Source organism: Odocoileus virginianus, chromosome 12 (assembly GCF_023699985.2).
Source record: "Odocoileus virginianus isolate 20LAN1187 ecotype Illinois chromosome 12, Ovbor_1.2, whole genome shotgun sequence".
Lineage (NCBI taxonomy): Eukaryota > Metazoa > Chordata > Mammalia > Artiodactyla > Cervidae > Odocoileus > Odocoileus virginianus.
This window is the reverse complement of record NC_069685.1, coordinates 21,335,938-21,357,603: the sequence shown is the minus strand read 5'-3', so window position 1 is coordinate 21,357,603 and position 21,666 is coordinate 21,335,938. Positions and strand designations below refer to the sequence as shown.

Genomic DNA, 21,666 nt, shown 5'->3' with positions numbered 1-21,666 from the left:
AGCAGAGACATCACTTTGCTCACAAATGTCCATCTTAGTCAAAGCTATGGGTTTTTTCAGTAGTCATGTATGGATGTAAAACTTGGATCATCAGAAAGCTGAGCGCAGAAGAATTGATGCTTTTGATGCTTTTGAACTATGGTGTTGGAGAAGACTCTTGAGAGTCCATTGGACTGCAAGAAGATCAAATCATTCAATCCTAAAGGAAATTGACCCTGAATATTCTTTGGAAGAACTGATGCTGAAGCTGAAGCTCCAGTACTTTGGCCACCTCATGCGAAGAACTGACTCACTGGAAAAGATCCTGATGCTGGGAAAGATTGAAGGCAGGAGAAGTGGACAACAAAGGATGAAATGGTTGGATAGCATCACTGACTCAATGGACATGAGTTTGTGCAAGTTCTGGAATTTGGTGATGGACAGGGAAGCCTGACATGCTGCAGTCCATGGGATCGCAGAGACTCGGATATGACTGAGTGACTGAACTGATGCACCTTTATGTTCATAACAGTACTACTCACAATAGTCAAGAAATTGAAACAACCTAATGCCCATCAATAGATGAATTGATATAGGAGATGTGGTATATATATATACAATGGAATACTACTCAGCAATAAAAAAGAATGAAATAATGCCATTTGTAGCAACATGGATGCAACTAGAAGTTATCAAACTAAATGAATTAAGTCAGAAAAAGAATGACAAGTATCATATGATATCATGTATAGGTGGACTTTAAAATATGCTACAAACAAACCTATCTATGAAACAGAATCACATACACAGAGAAAAGACTGGTGGTTGCCTTGGGGAGAGGGGACCCCTTGAGAGAAGGATGGAGTGGGAGTTTGGAGTCAGCAGGTGTAGGCTTTTATATATAGGATGGATAAAAAAAGGTGCTATTAAATAGCACAGAAAACTAGATTCAATATCCTATGATAAATGATAATGGAAAAGAATATTTAAAAAAGAATGCATATATATGTGTGCAGCTGAATTACTTTTCTGTACATTAGTAATTAACACAACATTGTAAATCAATTATAACTCAATGAAACATTTAAAAAGTATCTCAAAAGAGCTTAAGTTCTTAAAGACCATCTTTTCTCCAGTATATCTCAGGATAAAGGAAACTTTTCATTTTCCCAGTTACCCATCCCCATGCCAATATATATATATATATATATATATATATATATATATAGGTATATACAATATACATACACCTCTGCTAGTATACATAATGTAGCTACATGTGTACACATAATATGCATGTTGAAAATCCAGTGTGCATCTGGGATTACCCACAAAGAAGTTGTTCTGAAAACTCCATGCAAACAAGTTGTGGCTAAAGAGCTAATGCCACTACAATCACAATCACTGAGCTATGTGATAGAGTGCCAGCCAAGTTTTTTCCACAAAGTACTGCCAGTGTCCAGGTTCTAGACCAAAATAGAAGAGGAGCTGAGTCACTGCTCCACTGTTCCTGTTGCTTAAGTACTCAGCCAACTCCTAAGAGTCCCTCTTCCAAATTCTTAGTAGCCAGGCTCAACTAGACTTCTGTGTGTTCCCCTAGAATGCAGTGGGCAGAGAGACAGCCTCATACATGGGACCATTTATACCACCCAGTGTTTCTTTCAAGGACCACAGTTGGCCTGGTGTGAGTCCTACTTAGCCACTATCCTTGCTTTCCTAGTATGGATGCATTTATGAAATGGCTGTCAAAACAGAATCATGGTGAGACACTGATGGAATTTCAACCTTCATAAGCATGGTTTTACCTGTAGACTATTATTGATTTAGCAATCACTTTGACTATTGCAGGCTAAATATACACAACAACAACAAAAATTTTTTTTTAATCAAAGAATTTTTTTACCCCCCCAAAAGGAAAGTCTGTTAACTTCTGAAAGTTGGAAGAATTAGAAAGAACCTCAAATTGCAGGCTATAAACAGGTGTTTTGGTCACTCAGGCCCTAAGCAACTTCAGAAAAGTATTGAATTTTGCAACAGCTGGTAACTTTACAAAAAAATGTATTTTGATCCTTCAGCTTGCCTGATTATGGTTGGAATTGAAGATGGTAAGTGCTTTGCCAAGCTTACAAAAGGATAAATTGAGGGAAGAAGTCAGATCTCCTAATACCCAGGGTTTCTTTTTTTTCCTCCCATTCTTCAATAATCTCTTACAGAGTTCTTTCCTGTATCACACCCTTACAGCTAAAGTTAGATGTGTGAAATGCTTATGGTATTTTCAGCTATATAAACACTGAATTAACTTTTTAAGCAAATGAAATGTTTAGTTACAAAACTCTTTACATATTCTGCTACATAGATGAGTGTCAAATAAGTTACAGAGACACAAATGTTTATTAATTTCATTTAAATTATAATCAAACTGCCTGCAAATGTGTCTATCTGGCTGGAAGATTCATGAAATTTCCTTGAAAATATTCATGCTGCCCTAAGTGTTTGCCACCTTCCACTGTAACGTACAATCTGCGTTGCTAATTTGTTCACATATGATCTTCAGAAGATAATTATCCAAATCACTATCTCTTTTCAAGTAAATTTTTGTGGAGATATATATATATAGTTTTATTTTTAATTATAATTTCCTTGTGATTATTTTTGAAAATAAACATCATTAATGGATTAATTTGATATTTCCATTAGATCTTTAAATTTGTGATTGGTTTATAGCATCTCTGTATTTATTTTAAAATATTTCTTACGTATTAATCTTTCTTCTAATTCTCTTCTCAGTGCCTTGCACACAAAGAATTTTCCCATGTTAAAAGAACATGGAGACATTTTTTTCCCCAACAATTTCTGGGAAGTTTTTTTATTTTCTTTTTTCTTGTATTTAAAAGTATAATGGAGTGATGTTAATATAAGTATTCCAATGCTTCTTCCCTCAACAAATGAAATTACTAATTATGGGAGTTTTGTTATTTAAATATGCCATCTTCACTTAAGGACTTCCCTGATAGCTCAGTTGGTAAAGAAATCACCTGCAATGCAGGAGACCCCAATTCAATCCCTGGGTTGGGAGGACCCACTGGAGAAGGAATAGGCTACCCACGCCAGTATTCTGGCCTGGAGAGTTCCATGCACTGTATAGTCCATGAGGTTGCAAAGTGTCGGACACGACTGAGCGATTTTCATTTGACTTCACTTCATCCTCACTTGATGTTTTTAAAGTGATATATTTATGATAAACTGAATTCTTATATATAATTAATTCCATTTCTTGTTTTTATTTTCTGTTACACTTAGTTGTTATTTTACTTACCACATTATTTTAGGTATTTACTTCCCCTGTTTCACTTTCTATGCTTCTCAAGCTGAACCAAAGCAAACTTAGCACACTTCCTGCAAATTCCCAGCCCCCAGCCGAGCCTTCCACTCTGCTAGACAGATGGTGGCTTCTAGAACAGATCACAGTATTTGATGTAGATCTCTGAGTTGCGAGAATAGATTTTTTTGTAGGCTGCATTCTTCAGACACACATCTCTCATTTACCTCCAAAATCCAGTGCACTGCCAAGTCAACTAAAAGTAGCTCTAACTTGTCTCCCTATTTCTTCATCTCCATTGTGAAGTCAAACTTCATCACTCAGTAATCTATTACGAAGAGTCTCTACCTGAGTCTCTGCACATTTTGTGAACCTCTCCAAACTAGATGTCATTCAGTGATTTAGTAATCTCGTCAAGATGCAAATTTGAGCATCATTCATCCTTCTTCAAGTTCTTCATGGCTCTGAGGATAAAGGCAAAACTAATTTAATAAGAACTATGAGGCTTCACGTGCTGTTTCTTGCTCACTTTGCTGCCTTATCTGATAACTCACTTTACTCCAATCTTCCATCAGCTCCTCAGATTTGTTTGCTGGTCCTCAGATATATTTTTATGTTTGTTCCACCCTGGGAGCTTATACCTGCACTTCTTTCTTTCTGACTGTAAAGAGTCTTCATCTTTTCCCTTCAGTTACTACTCGTCTTTCAGATATAAACAAAAGCACTTCTGAGACTCTGTATTCTTAGTCAGGTGCTTTTGTTATTTGTTCTTATTTAACTAGGTTCCATTCTTCTTTGGCTCTTATATCATTTTGAAAGTATACACTATGATTTGTCACTTATTAATGATCATCACCCCAGTTCAACAATACAGTCCATGAAATAAAATACTGCATCATCTTGACATAGTACACTACTGAACACAGTGTAAAAGCTAAAAAAAACATACAAAGTAAACAAATAGGCACTTTATAGTGTTACTATTTTTTATTTCTGAATCCATTAAACATTGAAGGAGGCAAATTAGAATCAAGTCTTATTTTAACTTGCTATTTCATTTAGCTTTTATTTCATTTACACTTGAAAACTATTTATGTAAATATTTGGTATGTAGCATATATTTGAGGCTTTCCAGTGGTGCAGTGGTAAAGAATCTGCCTGCCAATGCAGGAGTTGCAAGCTTGATGCCTTCAGGAAAGCTCCCTGGAGGAGGAAATGGCACCCCATTCCAGTATTCTTGCCTGGGAATTCCCATGGACAGAAAAGCCTAGCGGGCTACTGTCTATGGGGTTGCAAAGAATTGGACACAACTGAGAATGCAAGCATACAGAATGTATTTGCCATATAATCAGAAAAAGTTACATTCGTGGTCTATCATATTTTCTATTAGTATAAAGTAACTTTGTCCTCATAAACTTTCCCTTCTCTTTGAATTCAAATATTTCTTATTTTAAAGCTTGATTTGTTTTTCTTGATTTTGCATTTCAAGGTTGAACATTGTCCATTGTACAACTTCAACATTTTGAGGCACTTTGTTCCAAGCAGGGTTCTGAGTTAAATTTCTGTTTATCTTTCATCATATGAGTTTATTTTTTCTGTTAAAAGCAAACATGTTCAATTGGTTTAATTGACTTTGAGATATATTATCTGTATTATATTATTATAAAGAATAAATATTTACAACAGATTTCTATTTCCTTTTTGTAAAAATATATTTTACTTCAATAGATTCCTATATTCTATATTAGATATAAGTTGGCTTTTTTTGTTTGTTTTTTACAGTGCTGCCTGATTTACTGAAAACATTGTTTTCATCAGTCCTAGAAATGCTAACACATTTAACATTGTATAGTATTCTTAGACCTGTTTTCCACATGCAAGTGTCTAAATCCAATCTGTTGATCCCACGTGAATAAGAAAAATGGTACACCATCACTACATTTTTCCTTCCTTTCAAAACGCCTAATATCTTTTTTCATATTTTTTGTGATTTTTTTATCTGGGTTTAATATTTTAACAAGTGATATTATTACATAATATCATTATATTTCATTAGGAAGAGAAAATGTGTTAGTTAATAACTATATTAATTTAAATAATTTAGTTACACATTTAATTGGTGCCCCACCCATTGTTGGCATTTTATTTCTTATTTCTAGTCTATTTTGTGAATTCCCTATTTTAATTCATCTTTAATTAGTTAGTAGGCATCTTCAAATGGATTTTTGCCAAAAGAGTAAATCAGAGAATTTGTAGTCTTTGTGTACTTGAAAATGTGTCTTGGTTTACAACTTAATTTCAGTTTATTATGAAATTCTTGTGTCACACTCTCTCTTATATGTGAAACTACAGAGGTTATTTCACTGTTTTCTGGTTTAAATTATAGCACTGAAGAAGATCAAGGCTTCCTCACAACCACCTTCTAAATTACTTGCTTAGTCTTCTGGAATGCTCGCATTGTTCTCTTTAATCATTGAAATTCAGGGTGACTAAGAAGGCTAGGCTTTGCTCACAACTGTTTTCCTACCTCTTAGAAGCCCATCTAATATAATTTTCTACTCTCTTATAGTTTGGCTAAACCAGAAGACTGGGCTGTATCAAACAGAATGGACAGGTAAATGATACATACACTTTTTGGCTTAGAGAACATTTCATTTCAGGGTTCTCCATTCCCTGTTTTCATTTAGGAGTGATTTTGCAGGTCTTGTAATTAAAGATGAGAGCAAAAAGTTGGAAGGAGCCTGGGTCCATGAATCCCTATGTGGAAATTGCTTGATGCATATTGGGCAAATTATTTTGTATAACTATTACCTGCAATATTTGGAAAAACAGACCAAATGCTTAGCAACCTGGTGTTCTACAGAAAATAATAAGGGCTGACAGAAGGCTAAGAAAGATTTATGGAATAAAGGATGTTCAAATATATTGAGAGAAATTTTCCAACTCAGCTTGAAAGCTTTTAATAAATAGGAAAAGAGTACATATAAAACTATGCAAGACACACACACACACACACACACACCAATACATAAACTTAATTGTAATATAAGCAAAAAGATCCACAAGAGAGAAAATGGAATCTTATAGCTCAGTTGGTAAAGAATCTGCCTGCAATGCAGGAGACCCAGGTTTGATTCCTGGGTTGGGAAGATCCTCTGGAGAAGGGATAGGCTACCCACTCCAGTATTCTTGGGCTTCCCTGGTGGCTCAGCTGGTAAAGAATCCACCTGCAATGTGGGAGACCTGGGTTTGATCCCTGGGTTGGGAAGATCCCCTGGGGAAGGGAAAGGCTACCCACTCCAGTATTCTGACCTGGAGAATTCCATGGACTGGATAATACATGGGGTCACAGAGAGTCAGACAAGACTAAGTGACTTTCACTTTCACTCAGCAATAAGCAGAATTTGCATAATCATAATAATGTAGGCAAAGGATATTTGACAATAAATTGAAATGTAACAATAATAATAATAATATGTGAGGGAAGTGTTAGGTAGGTAGAATAGGATAAAGGAGTCCAGAATGGCTGTGGCTAAAAGACAAAGAAGGGAAAAACCCGTGAAAATAGAACAAAGGAAGGTCCAAAGACTGGAGTGAGGACCTCAGATAAAACAAACAGCACTCCTAGCTAGCCCAATTTACACAGGGCAGGCCCAGGGGAGGAGAAAAAAATACATAAAAAGAGGAGCCAAATTGGGCTGGGGACCTCTCTTCTCTTTGCATTTCTTGGGTCAGCATGCCTTCACCCCTTGAAGGTCTATTTTCCTTTACTTTCTATATAAAACTGAGCTGTAACACAGAGCTGTAACACTGGTCCATCCATCGCTTCAAATTTTTGTTGTGACAAGACAGAGCAGAGGAAATTACAATCTCCCCAACAGAAGAACCGAATGCCTGAGAGTGAAAGTGAGAGAGAAGTCAACATAAAAAAGCATATTTTAGGAAAAGTTAAGAGCAAGATAGGAATATAGCATGCATTTTAGAAATATTAAAGTAGAATAAAGAAGTAACATAACTGCTAGTAGTTGCTATTAAATAGTAGGGATGAACTGGTAAAGAGAATGAGAAAGTAGCTGTTGGTACGCCTATTTTTATAATTTTACTTTTTATAAATGAGTAATGTATATGCATTGTTGTTGTTGTTTAGTCACTAAATCATGTCCCACTCTGATCCCACATGGACTGTAGCCCACAAGTTTCCTCTATCCATAGGGATTTCCCAAGTAGGAATAAGGATTGGGTTGTCATTTTCTTCTCCAGGGGATCTTCCCAATCCAGGGACCAAACCCATGACTTCCGCATTGGCAGGTGGATTCTTGACCACTGAGTCACTTGGGAAGCCAACATATGTATTATTGTTATAAAAATAAAATTAAATAATTCAATGTTGAACATAATATTAATATTAAATTGAAGTCATGAATGCATAAATGCCCTCTTAGATATTATGGAATTTGTGGCTCTTGAATTCATTATGTATACAACTTACTAGAAAAAAAATTGTTTCTTCAGTTTGAAAAAGTGCCTTATAATGTCTGAGAATGTTGATGCTCATGCTGATATTAATGTTTATATTCATTAGAGGGTTACTGTGTTCAAACATATTTAGGAAACTACCATATTTTCCTTTTTAAGAATCACAACTCACTTCAATACATTTATTGATTTATTTATTTATTTTTTAGTCAAACTCCCCTTCCTCCTCCAGCTTTATTGGATAGTTTAAAATTACATTTCTATTTTCTAGGACTTCAGTTGCTTTTTCCATCTGACTTTTAAAAACTGATTACAACAAATGAAACACAGTTGTCTAAGTGATATAGTATACAAAAATAACATCTTGATTTCTGTGAAAATGCATTTCTCTGCAATTCCTGAATAGCTCCAAATTATGCTAACTCTGAGCATAGATGTTTTACTCTGGGTTGTAGATTTAGTCTTTGAAAACGTGTGTTCTACACCATTGCCATCACCGTCTACTTACCCAGCGTCGACGCTGTGGTGAGGGTGCTCCTGTTCAGGCTTTTATCCCGTGTTCTCGCACAGCCATCAACACGCATGCCTGTCTTTTTATTTTGCTTACTCCCACTCAACTGTATGTTCTATGTAGGGCCTGATGCAGATGTTACTTGATGTTATTTAATAGCTACTGAGGTCAGACAATCCAAGGCAGTCATTATGCTAAAATTAAAGTTATTTATGGAAGCTCACAGACACTTCCAGGATTGGTTTTACCTCCTACATGGGAACATATTCGAGAAACCCAGAACGGGCTTCCTGGTCTGACTCAACTCTCCCCATTCATCAGTCCCTATTCACCAGTGGCGCGGAAAGGGGGTTCTTTAACAAAGCATTATACGTTAACACCTCTCCCAAACTAAACATAAACTTCTTTTCGTAGTTAAATGCAGAAAGTCGATTTTTTTTCCACCCCTTTCCTCCTTTTACACGGCAAGTAAAGCTCACTGGCCTGGGAGTAGCCTCTATCTGCCAACCTTTGGCCAGTGAAGAGGACTCAGAGAAAATAATACAACCATCAATCAGAAAAGGAGGGGCGACAAAGGAAAGTAATTAAGCTGTGGCCTCGATCGTGCATTCCCGTGCCAGGTGCCCCGACTCGCCACAGCGGTAACAGTTGACTTCACTCGTCTTGCTGCAGTTGATGGCTACGTGACCAGTCTCGCCACACCGGGAGCACTTCACTTTGGTGCAGTCTTTCTGGATGTGCCCGAACTCGCCGCAGGAGTAGCACTTCTGCTCGTCCGCGTGGTCGCAGTCGCGGGCCAGGTGGCCGGGCTTGCCGCAGTTGTGAGCAGCACTGCTCCCGCTCCCGCTTGGGCTCCTTGCAGTCCTTGGCGATGTGGCCGCCTCTGCCGCAGTCACAGCAGGCATCCTCCTGAAGGTCACAGTCCTTGGCAAGGTGACCAGACTCACCACAGCGCTAACAGATGTCTGGAAGAGACGAGGAAACAAACTGGAAACTCTGCCACGGCTTCTCATCCCACGACCGCGGCCTCCGCCAGCGGGGCACTCCCGGGCCCAGTGGCCAGACCGTCCACACTTGAAGCACTCATTGCTGCTCATGGCTGCAGTCAGATCTTCCGCGTCGCAGGGGCCCGCGGCGGCTGAGACTCAGGCGCAGACCGGGAGGACGGCTCGCGAAGCGGCGGCTGTTTATTTTCAGGGTCCCTGCCTGCGCCACACGCGGGTCTGCACACGGCCGCGCACACGCCGCTGCGCACGGCTCGCCGCCGCCTCGCCCACGCGGCCCACTTCAATACATTTAAATGACTATTGAGTCCACAAGGAAAAAACGATTTCATTTTTGTGTGATCCAATTTTTTTTCACAAACACATACTGACTTTTTATACAATATTTTCTGCAAAATCATTGTATCTGGAATATAAAATATCAATCCTTAATATTCTATAAATCCATAATTCTATTTTATTCCTTATATTGCCTAGGGATAGGCACAAAGAATTCTGGAAATACTACTTTCAAGCATTATTAATAAAGTAATAAGCATTATAAATAAAGCAATAAGCATTATTTCAAAAGAATCTCAGTGGAGAACAGAGTTGGGCTAACTAACTACACAAATAAGAGCAGTACAATACCTTATGGGTAAGGACTGGAAGGTTCAGATCCAGACTGAAACAACCACAAAAAAAATCAGTGCCTTGGCATCAGGGCTACTGAAGAAAGAAGAGTCAGTGTGGTCAAAGGATTAATATCCAATGAATATATATGGATACTATGGAAATCAGATCTGCATTCCAATAGATAATCCATTCTACATCTTGAAGTTGGAATATGCATATTCATACCCATATAAATATTCATATCTTTTTGTGTTATGTGATAAAGTTCTTAAGGTCCTAGTTTAGGGATATCATCTTGTTTTTCTCTTTTTTAACAGTTTTATTGACATGCATTTTTCATATGATATAGCACATTTATTTAAACTATGCAATACAATTTAAAAACATCCTATTCACAGAGATGTGCAACTATCACCCAGGTCTAATTTTAGAACATTGCCTCTTTCCAAAATGAAACTCTATACACATTAATTTGAGAAGACTCTTGAGAGGCCCTTGGCAGCAAGATCAAACCAGTAAATCCTAAAGGAAATCAGTCCTGAATATTCATTGGAAGGACTTATGCTGTAGCTAAAACTCCAATACTTTGGCCACCTGATGTATTGAAGAACTGACTCACTAGAGAACTGACTCACTAGATGCTAGAACTGACTCACTAGATGCTAGAAAAGATTGAAGGCAGAAAGAGAAGGGGACGACAGAGGATGAGATAGTTGGATGGCATCACCAACTCGATGGACATGAGTTTGAGCAAGCTCTAGGAGTTGGTGATGGACAGGGAAGCCTGGCATGTTGCAGTCCATGGGGTCACAAAGAGCCAGACACAACTGAGTGACTGAACTGAACTGATACACATTAGCAGACACCACACATCACCACATATTCTCATACCCACTACCAACCCCTGGTTCCAAGAAACCAGTAATATATTTTCTGTTTCAACATAATTGCCTATTCTGAACAGCTTATATAAATGGAAAGTGGTTTTATGAGGGGCTTTCTATCACTTCATATAATACTTTCAAGGTTCACCTATGTTGCAACATGTAGTGGTGATTCATTATTTTTGTTTTCTATTGTTCTGTCAATTTACAAACTTCTGAAATGTTTAATTTTAATTGTTTTGCCAGTATTTCCTTTATTTTTGTGATAGAATGGATCACCTCTCTAAGAAAGATCCTAATTTCATCATTCTGGAGGTCAACTTCTTCATTTTGTTTTCTAAAAAAATACTTTTATAAGTTTAAGATGTCATATATTTTTGGTTTTATTTTAATATAGTTTATCAATGCATAATGCTGCTTTTTTAAAATCTTTTCAAGTATATAGAGGTACATAGATAAAGTAGTCACAGAAAAGGAAAGACAGAGTATGCAGCATATAAAATGGTATATATCCTAACAAAACAGTATGTATTCCAGGTACATAATGTCTTTGAAAATGCTTGTAGTCTTACAAATTGTTTGCAAAAGAAAACTGCTGCAGGGTTATAATAAAATGAGCAGTATTTTAGACAGGTTTCCTATGGTTTTCTCTCAAAACTCTGGGAAGTTTTAAAGGTCAGCAACCAACTGGTTTGTCATTTGATACATAGGTGACTTGAAATAAATCAAAACAAGGACTGGAAAATATTTTTAAATGAGAATTGCATAGTGGAAATCCAACAGAGAAGCCTTTATATACTTTAGATCCCTGAAAATATAGGGGAGGTTAAGTGTTTTGAAAAATATCTGTAGGGTGCTCAAAGATAATAAAGTATGGAAATATAATTTGTAAAATATTACACAAAAGATTTATGTAGTGTTCATAATGTAGATCTTTACCTTATGATCAATTAGCCAATGCCTAGGGCATTGCTCAAAAAGGAAATTGTCCATATAATGGGACCTCCTATTGTGTTATTTGAGAGGGGAACTCTGCAAGGATCATGAAATGAAAGAACAAAGCTACTTTAACTTGAAACCTTGAAACAACTAATTTAGCTCCTAGATTAGATTTCACTTTGGACATGTAGCCATGGGCATAAAGATTTGAAGAGACTAGTTTACGGCTTGAATAACAAATAACTTTACCAATGTTAAAAGTCAAAGGTATGCCTGTATTGCAAATCATTCATTTCTTCAATTAAAACAAAATAAAGGAAAAACATAATGATGTTGTAATATTATTTTAAATGCTTGAGTGACAAAGTTGAAATAATCAACTTATGTCACATTAGATACTATACTCAGAGAATACTCAATACATATATCCCAAAAGACATTACTAAAAAGTATTGCAAATATAAAATTCTAGTACAATTTAAAATCAGAATCTAAGTGTGATTCTAATTTGAAATCTAATTTGGAATTTATTCTGATTCTAAAATGTAAAACCAATCCAAGTCCAGAAAGAGATAGGACTTTAAGGTTAAACTTATTTGATTGGATATTGTGATATGAAATATCTCCTGCCATATTAGTTAGCAAGAAATGTCACAGCTATCTGCGAGTTTGGCCCACCAAACGTGAATGAAGCCTCCCAAAGGGAACACAATGCCTGCAATCCAGCAGATGCTGCCACCCGCCATGGTGATTGCTGAGGAGCAGGGAGAGGGAGATGCAAGAAACAGCCATCCACCCCATCTGCCACCCCTTATGGTGAACATGGAATCAAGGACATAAACAATCAAGAAACAGGATTTGTGCTCCGCCTCTCACCCGAATAGCTGAGGTGCATATGAAAGCAATGTATCAGTGAGCCCAGAAGTTTGCATCTTCCCTTACACAAAAGAACACTAAAATTCCTTAACCTGGTATGTGGTTTTCCTTACTTAACAATAATCTTTGACATTCAGAATGTCTGCTCCCTTTGTTGCAAACCTGTATATAAGCTGACTGCCCTCTCCTGCCTCCTTGGAGCAGTTTCTCATGGCTATTGAGATGGTCTCTCCTGGGTTCAGAGACCTTAACATTCTCACCAAGTAAAATACTTTACTTTCAGGTTAAAACTAATTTTTTAGTTGACAATACATATAAATTTATAAATATATATTATTACTTTGAATACAGTTTTATTATTAAAGGCTTAATATAATTACATGAACAAACATATATAATTATTATTACCTTTACTGTATGTAGTAATGGGCTCCTTGAGATAATATGTAACAAAATTCCTTCCTTGAAAGTCAAGTCTCAGGAAGGGCGGTCCTAAGATAGTGGAGTAATAGGATGGGGAGACAACTTTCTCCCCCACAAATTCATTGAAAGATCATTTGAATGCTGAGCAAACTCCACCAAACAACTTCTGAACGCTGGCAGAGGACACCAGGCACCCAGAAAGGCAGCCCATTGTCTGCGAAAGATTTATCATTGGTGCTGTATGGATGGAGAAGTCTTGAGGCTACTGTAAGAATAAGACCGAAAACCAGAGGCAGGAGGCTTAAATTCAAAACCTGAGAACACCTGAGAAAACTCCTGACTCCAGGGAATAGTAATTGATAAGAGCTCATACAAAAGCCTCTATACCTACACTGAAACCAAGATCCATGCAAGAGCCAACAAGTTCCAGAGCAAGACATACCACGCCAATTCTCCAGCAATGCAGGAACGTAGCCCTGAGCTTTGATAAACAGGCTGCCCAAAGTCACACCAAACCCATGAAGAAGAAGTGAAGAAGTGAAGTCGTTCAGTTGCGTCCGACTCTATGTGACCTCATGGACTGTAGCCTGCCAGGCTCCTCCGTCCATGGGATTTTCCAGGCAAGAATACTGGAGTGGGTTGCCATTTCCTTCTCCAGGGGATCTTCCCAACCCAGGGATCTAACCCGGGTCTCCCGCATTGTAGGCAGATGCTTTTACCATCTGAGCCACCAGGGAAGGCCCACACCAAACCCATAGGCATCTCAAAACACAATACTGGACACTTCATCACACTCCAGAGAAAAGAAATCCAGCTCCACCCACCAGAATACCAACGCAAGCTTCCCTAACCAGGAAACCTAGACAAGACACTCATCCAACCCCACCCACATGGAGGAACCTCCACAATAAAGAGGATCCACAAACCCAGAATACAGAATGGCCACCCCAAACACAGCAATCTAAACAAGATGAAAAAGCAGAGAAATACTCAGCAGGTAACAGAACATGATAAATGCCCACCAAACTAAACAAAAGAGGAGGAGATAGGAAGTTTACCTGAAAAAGAATTCAGCATAATGATAGTACAAATGATCCAAATCTTGAAAACATAATGGAGTTACAGATAAATAGCCTGGAGACAAGGATTGAGAAAATGCAGGAAATGTTTAACAAGGACCTAGAAGAAATACAAAGAGTCAATCAATAATGAATAATGCAATAACTGAGATCAAAAACACTCTGGAGGGAACCAACAGTAGAATAACTGAGGCAGAAGATAGGATAAGTGAGGTGGAAGATAGACTGGTGGAAATAAATGAAACAGAGAGGAAAAAAGAGAAAAGAATTAAAAGATGTGAGGACAACCTCAGAGACCTCCGGAACAATACCAAGTCCCTAACATTCGAATCATAGGAGTCCCAGAAGAAGAAGACAAAAAGAAAGGCCATGAGAACATACTTGAGGAGATAATAATTGAAAACTCCCCTAAAATGGGGAAGGAAATATTCACCCAAGTCCAAGAAACACAGGGAGTCCCAAACAGGATAAATCCAAGGTGAAAGAAACACCCCAAGACACATATTAATCAAATTAACAAAGATCAAGCACAAAGAACAAATATTCAAAGCAAAAAGGGAAAAACAACAAATAGCACACAAGGGGATTCCCATAAGGATAACAGCTAATCTTTCAATAGAAACTCTTCAGGCCATAAGGGAATGGCAGGACATACTTAAAGTGATGAAAGAATAAACTACAACCCAGATTAATGTACCCAGCAAGGATCTCATTCAAATAAGAAAGAGAAATCAAAAGCTTTATAGACAAGCAAAAGCTGAGAGAATTCAGCAGCACCAAACCAGCTCTTCAACAAATGCTAAAGGATCTTCTCCAGACTGGAAACACAGAACAGGTGTATAAACTTGAACCCAAAACAACAAAGTAAATGGCAATGGGACCATACCTATCAATGATTACTTTAAATGTAAATGGGTTGAATGCCCCAACCAAAAGACAAAGACTGGCTGAATGGATACAAAAACAAAACCCCTATATATGCTGTCTGCAAGAGACCCACCTCAAAACAAGGGACATATGCAGACTGAGAGTGAAGGGTTGGAAAAAGGTATTCCATGCAAATGAAGACAAAAAGAAAGCAGGAGTAGCAATACTTATATCAGATAAAATAGACTTTGAAATAAGGCTGTGAAAAGAGACAAAGAAGGACACTATATAATGATCAAAGGATCAATACAAGAAGAAGCTATAACAATTATAAATATATATATGCACCCAACATAGGAGCACTGCAATATGTAAGACAAATGCTAACAAGTATGAAAGGGGAAGTCAACGGTAACACAATAATAGTGGGAGACTTTAATACCCCACTCACACCTATGGATATATCAACTAAACATAAAATTAGCAAGAAAACAAAAACTTTAAATGATACAACAGGCGAGCTAGACCTAATTGATATCTATAGGACAGTTCACCTCTAAACAATGAATTTCACCTTTATCTCAAGTGCACACAAAACCTTCTCCAGGATAGACCCCATCCTGGGCCTTAAAACTAGCTTTGATAAAATTTAAAAAAAAAAAAAATTTAAATCATTCCAAGCATCTTTTCTGATCACCATGAAGTAAGATTAGATGTCAACTACAGGGAAAAAAAACTATTAAAAATACTAACATATGGAGGCTAAACCACACGCTTCTGCATATCCAACAAATCATAGAAGAAATCAAAATGTGCATAGACATGAATTAAAATGAAAACACAACGACCCAAAACCTATCAGTTCAGTTCAGTTCAGTCACTCAGTCGCGTCCGACTCTTTGCGACCCCATGGACTGCAGCACGCCAGGCCTCCCTGTCTATCACCAACTCCTGGAGTTTACTAAAATTCATGCCCATCGAGTCGGTGATGCCATCCAGCCATCTCATTCTTTGTCGTCCCCTTCTCCTCCTGTCCCCAATCCCTCCCAGCATCAGGGTTTTTTCCAATGAGTCAACTCTTCGCATGAGGTGACCAAAGTATTGGAGTTTCAGCTTAAGCATCAGTCATTCTAATGAACACCCAGGACTGATCTCCTTTGGGATGGACTGGTTGGATCTCCTTGCAGTCCAAGGGATTCTCAAGAGTTTTCTCCAACACCACAGTTCAAAAGCATCAATTCTTCAGTGCTCAACTTTCCTCACAGTCCAACTCTCACATTCATACATGATCACTGGAAAAACCAATGCCTTGACTAGACGGACCTTTGTCGGCAAAGTAATGTCTCTGCTTTTAAATATGCTATCTATTTAAATATGCTATGCTAACTTTAAATATGTTATTTAAATACGCTATGCTAACTTCCCTTCCAAGGAGTAAGCGTCTTTTAATTTCATGGCTGCAATCACCATCTGCAGTGATTTTGGAGCCCCCCAAAATAAAGTCAGACACTGTTTCCACTGTCTCCCCATCTCTTTCACATGAAGTGATGGGATCAGATGCCATGATCTTAGTTTTCTGAATGTTGAGCTTTAAGCCAACTTTTTCACTCTCCTCTTTCACTTTCATCAAGAGGCTTTTTAGTTCTTCTTCACTTTCTGTCATAAGGGTGGTGTCATCTGAATTTCTGAGGTTATTGATATTTCTCCCAGCAATCTTGATTCCAGCTTGTGCTTCGTCCAGCTCAGTGTTTCTCATGATGTACTCTGCATATAAGGTAAATAACCAGGGTGACAATTTACAGCCTTGACGTACTCCTTTTCCTATTTGGTACCAGTCTGTTTTTCCATGTCCAGTTCTAACTGTTAGTTCCTGACCTGCATGCAGGTTTCTCAAGAGGCAGGTCAGGTGGTCTGGTATTCCCATCTCTTTCAGAATTTTCCACAGTTTATTGTGATCCACACAGTCGAAGGCTTTGGAATAGTCAATAAAGCAGAAATAGGTATTTTTCTGGAACTCTCTTGCTTTTTTGATGATCCAGCAGATATTGAAAATTTGATCTCTGGTTCCTCTGCATTTTCTAAAACAAGCATTAACATCTGGAAGTTCTCAGTTCATGTATTACTGAAGCCTGGCTTGGAGAATTTTGAGCATTACTTTACTAGTGTGTGAGATGAGTGCAATTGTGTCGTAGTTTTAACATTCTTTGGCATTGCCTTTCTTAAGGATTGGAATGAAATCTGATCTTTTCCAGTCCTGTGGCCACTGCTGAGTTTCCCAAATTTGCTGACATATTGAGTGCGGCACTTTCACAGCATCATCTTTCAGGATTTGAACTAGCTCAACTGGAATTCCATCACATCCACTACCTTTGTTTGTAGTGATGCTTTCTAAGGCCCACCTGACTTCACATTCCAGGATGTCTGGCTCTAGGTGAGTGATCACACCATCGTGATTATCTGGGTCATGAAGATCTTTTTTGTACAGTTCTTCTTTGTATTCTTGCCACTTCTTCTTAATATCTTCTGCTTCTGTTAGGACCATACCATTTCTGTCCTTTATAGAATCCATCTTTGCGTGAAATGTTCCCTTGATATCTCTAATTTTCTTGAAGAGATCTCTAGTCTTTCCCATTCTGTTGTTTTCCTCTATTTCTTTGCATTGACCACTGAGGAAAGGCTTTCTTATCTCTCCTGGCTATCCTTTGGAACTCTGCATTCAAATGGGAATATCTTTCCTTTTCTCCTTTGCTTTTCGCTTCTGTTCTTTTCACAACTATTTGTAAGGCCTCCTCAGACAACCATTTTGCCTTTTTGCGTTTCTTTTCCATAGGGATGGTCTTGATTCCTGTCTTCTGTACAATGTCACGAACCTCCATCCATAGTTCATCAGGCTCTCTTCTATCAGATCTAGTCCCTTAAATCTATTTCTCACTTCCACTCTATAGTCATAAGGGATTTGATTTAGGTCATGCCTGAACGGTCTAGTGGTTTTCCCTACTTTCTTCAGTTTAAGTCTGAATTTGGCAATAAGGAGTTCATGATCTGAGCCACAGTTAGCTCCTAGTCCTGTTTTTGCTGACTGTATAGAGCTTCTCCATCTTTGGCTGCTAATAATATAATCAATCTGATTTCGGTGTCGACGATCTGGTGATGTCCATGTGTAGAGTCTTCTCTTGTGTTGTTGGAAGAGGGTGTTTGCTATGACCAATGCATTCTCTTGGAAAAACTCAATTAGCATTTTCCCTGCTTCATTCCATACTCCAAAGCCAAATTTGCCTGTTACTCCAGGTGCTTCTTGACTTCCTACTTTTGCATTCCAGTCCCCTATAATGAAAAGGACATCTTTTTTGGGTGTCAGTTCTAAAAGGTCTTGTAAGTCTTCATAGACCATTCAACTTCAGCTTCTTCAGCATTACTGGTTGAGGCATAGGCCTGGATTACCATGATATTGAATGGTTTGCCTTGGAAACGAACAGAGATCATTCTGTCGTTTTTGAGATTGCATCCAAGTACTGCATTTTGCACTATTTTGTTGACCATGATGGCTACTCCATTTCTTCTAAGGGATTCCTGCCCACAGTAGTAGATATAATGGTCATCTGAGTTAAACTCACTGATTTCAGTCCATTTTAGTTTGCTGATTCCTAGAATGTTAACATTCACTCTTGCCATCTCCTGTTTAACCACTTTCCTACCTATAGGACCCAGTAAAAGCAGTGCTAAGGGGAAGGTTTATAGCAATACAAGCTTACCTCAAGAAACAAGAGAAAAGTCAGATAAATAACCTAACTGTACACCTAAGGCAACTAGAAAAGGAGGAAAATGAAGAACCCCAGGGTTAGTAGAAGGAAAGAAATGATAAAAATTAGGGCAGAAATAAATGCAAAAGAAACAAAAGAGACCACAGCAAAAATCAACAAAGATAAGAGCTGGTTCTTTGAGAAGATAAATATAATAGACAAACGTTTAGCCAGACTCATCAAGAAACAAAGGGAGAAGAATCAAATCAACAAAATTAGAATGAAAATGGAGAAACCACAACACACAACCCAGAAATACAAAGGATTATGAGAGACTACTATCAGCAACTATATTCCAATAAAATGGACAACTTGAAAGAAATGGACAAATTCTTAGATAAGTATAATTTTCCAAAACTGAACCAGGAAGAAATAGAAATCTTAGCAGACCTATCACAAGCACAGAAATAGAAACCAAAATCAGAAATCTTCCAACAAACAAAAGCCCAGGATCAGATGGCTTCACGGCTGAATTCTACCAAAAATTTAGAGAAGAGCTAACACCTATCTTACTCAAACTCTTCCAGAAAATTGCAGAAGAAGGTAAACTTCCAAACTCATTCTATGAGGCCACCATCACCCTAATACCAAAACCAGACAAAGATGCCACATAAAAGAAAACTACAGGCCAATATCACTGATGAACATAGATGCAAAAATCCTCAACAAAATTCTAGCAAACAGAATCCAACAACATATTAAAAAGATCATACATCATGACCGAGTGGGCTTGATCCCAGGTATGCAAGGATTCTGTAATATTCAGAAATCAATCAGTGTGATACACCACACTAACAAATTGAAAGATAAAAACCATATGATTATCTCAACAGATGCAGATAAAGCCTTTGACAAAATTCAACATCCATTTATGATAAAAACCCTTCAGAAAGCAGGAATAGAAGGAACATACCTCAATATAATAAAAGCCATATATGACAAACCCACAGCAAACATTGAAAAATTGAAAGCATTTCCCTTAAAGTCAGGAACAATACAAGGGTGCCTACTCTCACCACTACTATTCAACATAGTTTTGTAAGTTTTAGCCACAGAAATCAGAGAAGAAAAAGAAATAAAAGGAATCTAGATTGGAAAAGAAGAAGTTTTTCTCACTGTTTGCAGATGACATGATCCTCTACATAGAAAACTCTAAAGGCACCATCAGAAAATTACTAGAGCTAATCAATGAATATAGTAACGTTGCAGGATATAAAATTAACACACAAAAATCCCTTGCATTTCTATACACTAAAAATTAGAAAACAGAAAGAGAAATTAAGGAAACAATTCCATTCACCATTGCAATGAAAAGAATAAAATACTTAGGAATAAATCTACCTAAAGAATCAAAAGACCTATATAGAGAAAACTATAAAACACTGATGAAAGCAATTAAAGATGACACAAATAGATGGAGAAATATACCACGTTATGGATCAGAAGAATCAATATAGTGAAAATGAATATACTACCCAAAGCAATCTATAGATTCAATGCAATCCCTATCAAGCTACCAACAGTATATTTCAGAAAACTAGAACAAATAATTTCACAATTTGTATGGAAATACAAAAAACCTCGAATAGCCAAAGCAATCTTGAGAAAGAAGAATAGAACTGGAGAAATCAACCTGCTTGACTTCAGGCTATACTGCAAAGCTATAGTCATCAAGACAGCATGGTACTGACACAAACACAGAAATATAGATCAATGAAACAAAACAGAAATAAATATAAATAAATATAAATCCACACACCTATGGGCACCTTGTCTTTGACAAAGGAGGCAAGAATATACAATGGAGAAATGACAATCTCTTTAACAAGTAGTGTTGGGAAAACTGGTCAACCACTTGTAAAAGAATGAAACTAGAACAATTGTAACACCATAAAAAAAAAATAAACTCAAAATGAATTAAAGATCTAAACATAAGACCAGAAACTATAAAACTTCTATAGGAAAAGATAGGCAAGACAGTCTCTGACATAAATCATAGCAGGATCCTCTATGACCCACCTCCCAGAGTAATGGAAATAAAAGCAAAAATAAACAAATGGGACCTAATTAAACTTAAAAGCTTTTTCAAGATGAAGGAAACCAAAGCAAAGTGAAAAGACAACCTTCAGAATGCGAGAAAATAATAGCAAATGAAGCAACTGACAAGTAATTAATCTCAAAAATATGCAAGCAGCTCCTACAGCTCAATTCCAGAAAAATAAATGACCCAATAAAAAATTGGGCCAAAGAACTAAACAAGCATTTTTCCAAAGAAGACATATCAGATGGCTAACAAACACATGAAAAGATGCTCAACATCACTCATTATCAGAGAAATGCAAATCAAAACCACAACAAGGTACCATCTCACACCAGTCAGAATGGCTGCTATCAAAATGTCTACAAGCAATAAATGCTGGAGAGGGTGTGGAGAAAAGGGAACCCTCTTACACTGTTGGTGGGAATGCAAACTAGTACAGCCACTATGGAGGACAGTGTGGAGATTCCTTAAAAAACTGGAAATAGAACTGCCATATGACCCAGCAATCCCACTGTTGGGCATACACACTGAGGAAGCCAGTATTGAAAGAGACACGTTTATCCCAGTGTTCATCACAGCACTGTTTACAATAGTCAGGACATGGAAGCAACCTAGATGTCCATCAGCAGATGAATGGATAAGGAAGCTGTGATACATATACACAATGGAATATTATTCAGCTATTAAGAAGAATACATTTGAATCAGTTCTAATGAGGTGGATGAAACTGAAGCCTATTATACAGAGTGAAGTAAGTCAGAAAGAAAAACACCAATGCAGTATACTAATGCATATATATGGAATTTAGAAAGATGGTAATGATGACCCTATATGTGAGACAGCAAAAGAGACA

General features: G+C 37.5%; 1 pseudogene; it reads right to left on the bottom strand.

Moving 5' to 3' along the window:
• Positions 1 to 7,994: 7,994 nt before the first annotated feature.
• Positions 7,995 to 9,537, bottom strand: LOC110137810 (CCHC-type zinc finger nucleic acid binding protein pseudogene; annotated as a pseudogene).
• Between the last annotated feature and the right edge of the window lie 12,129 nt (positions 9,538 to 21,666).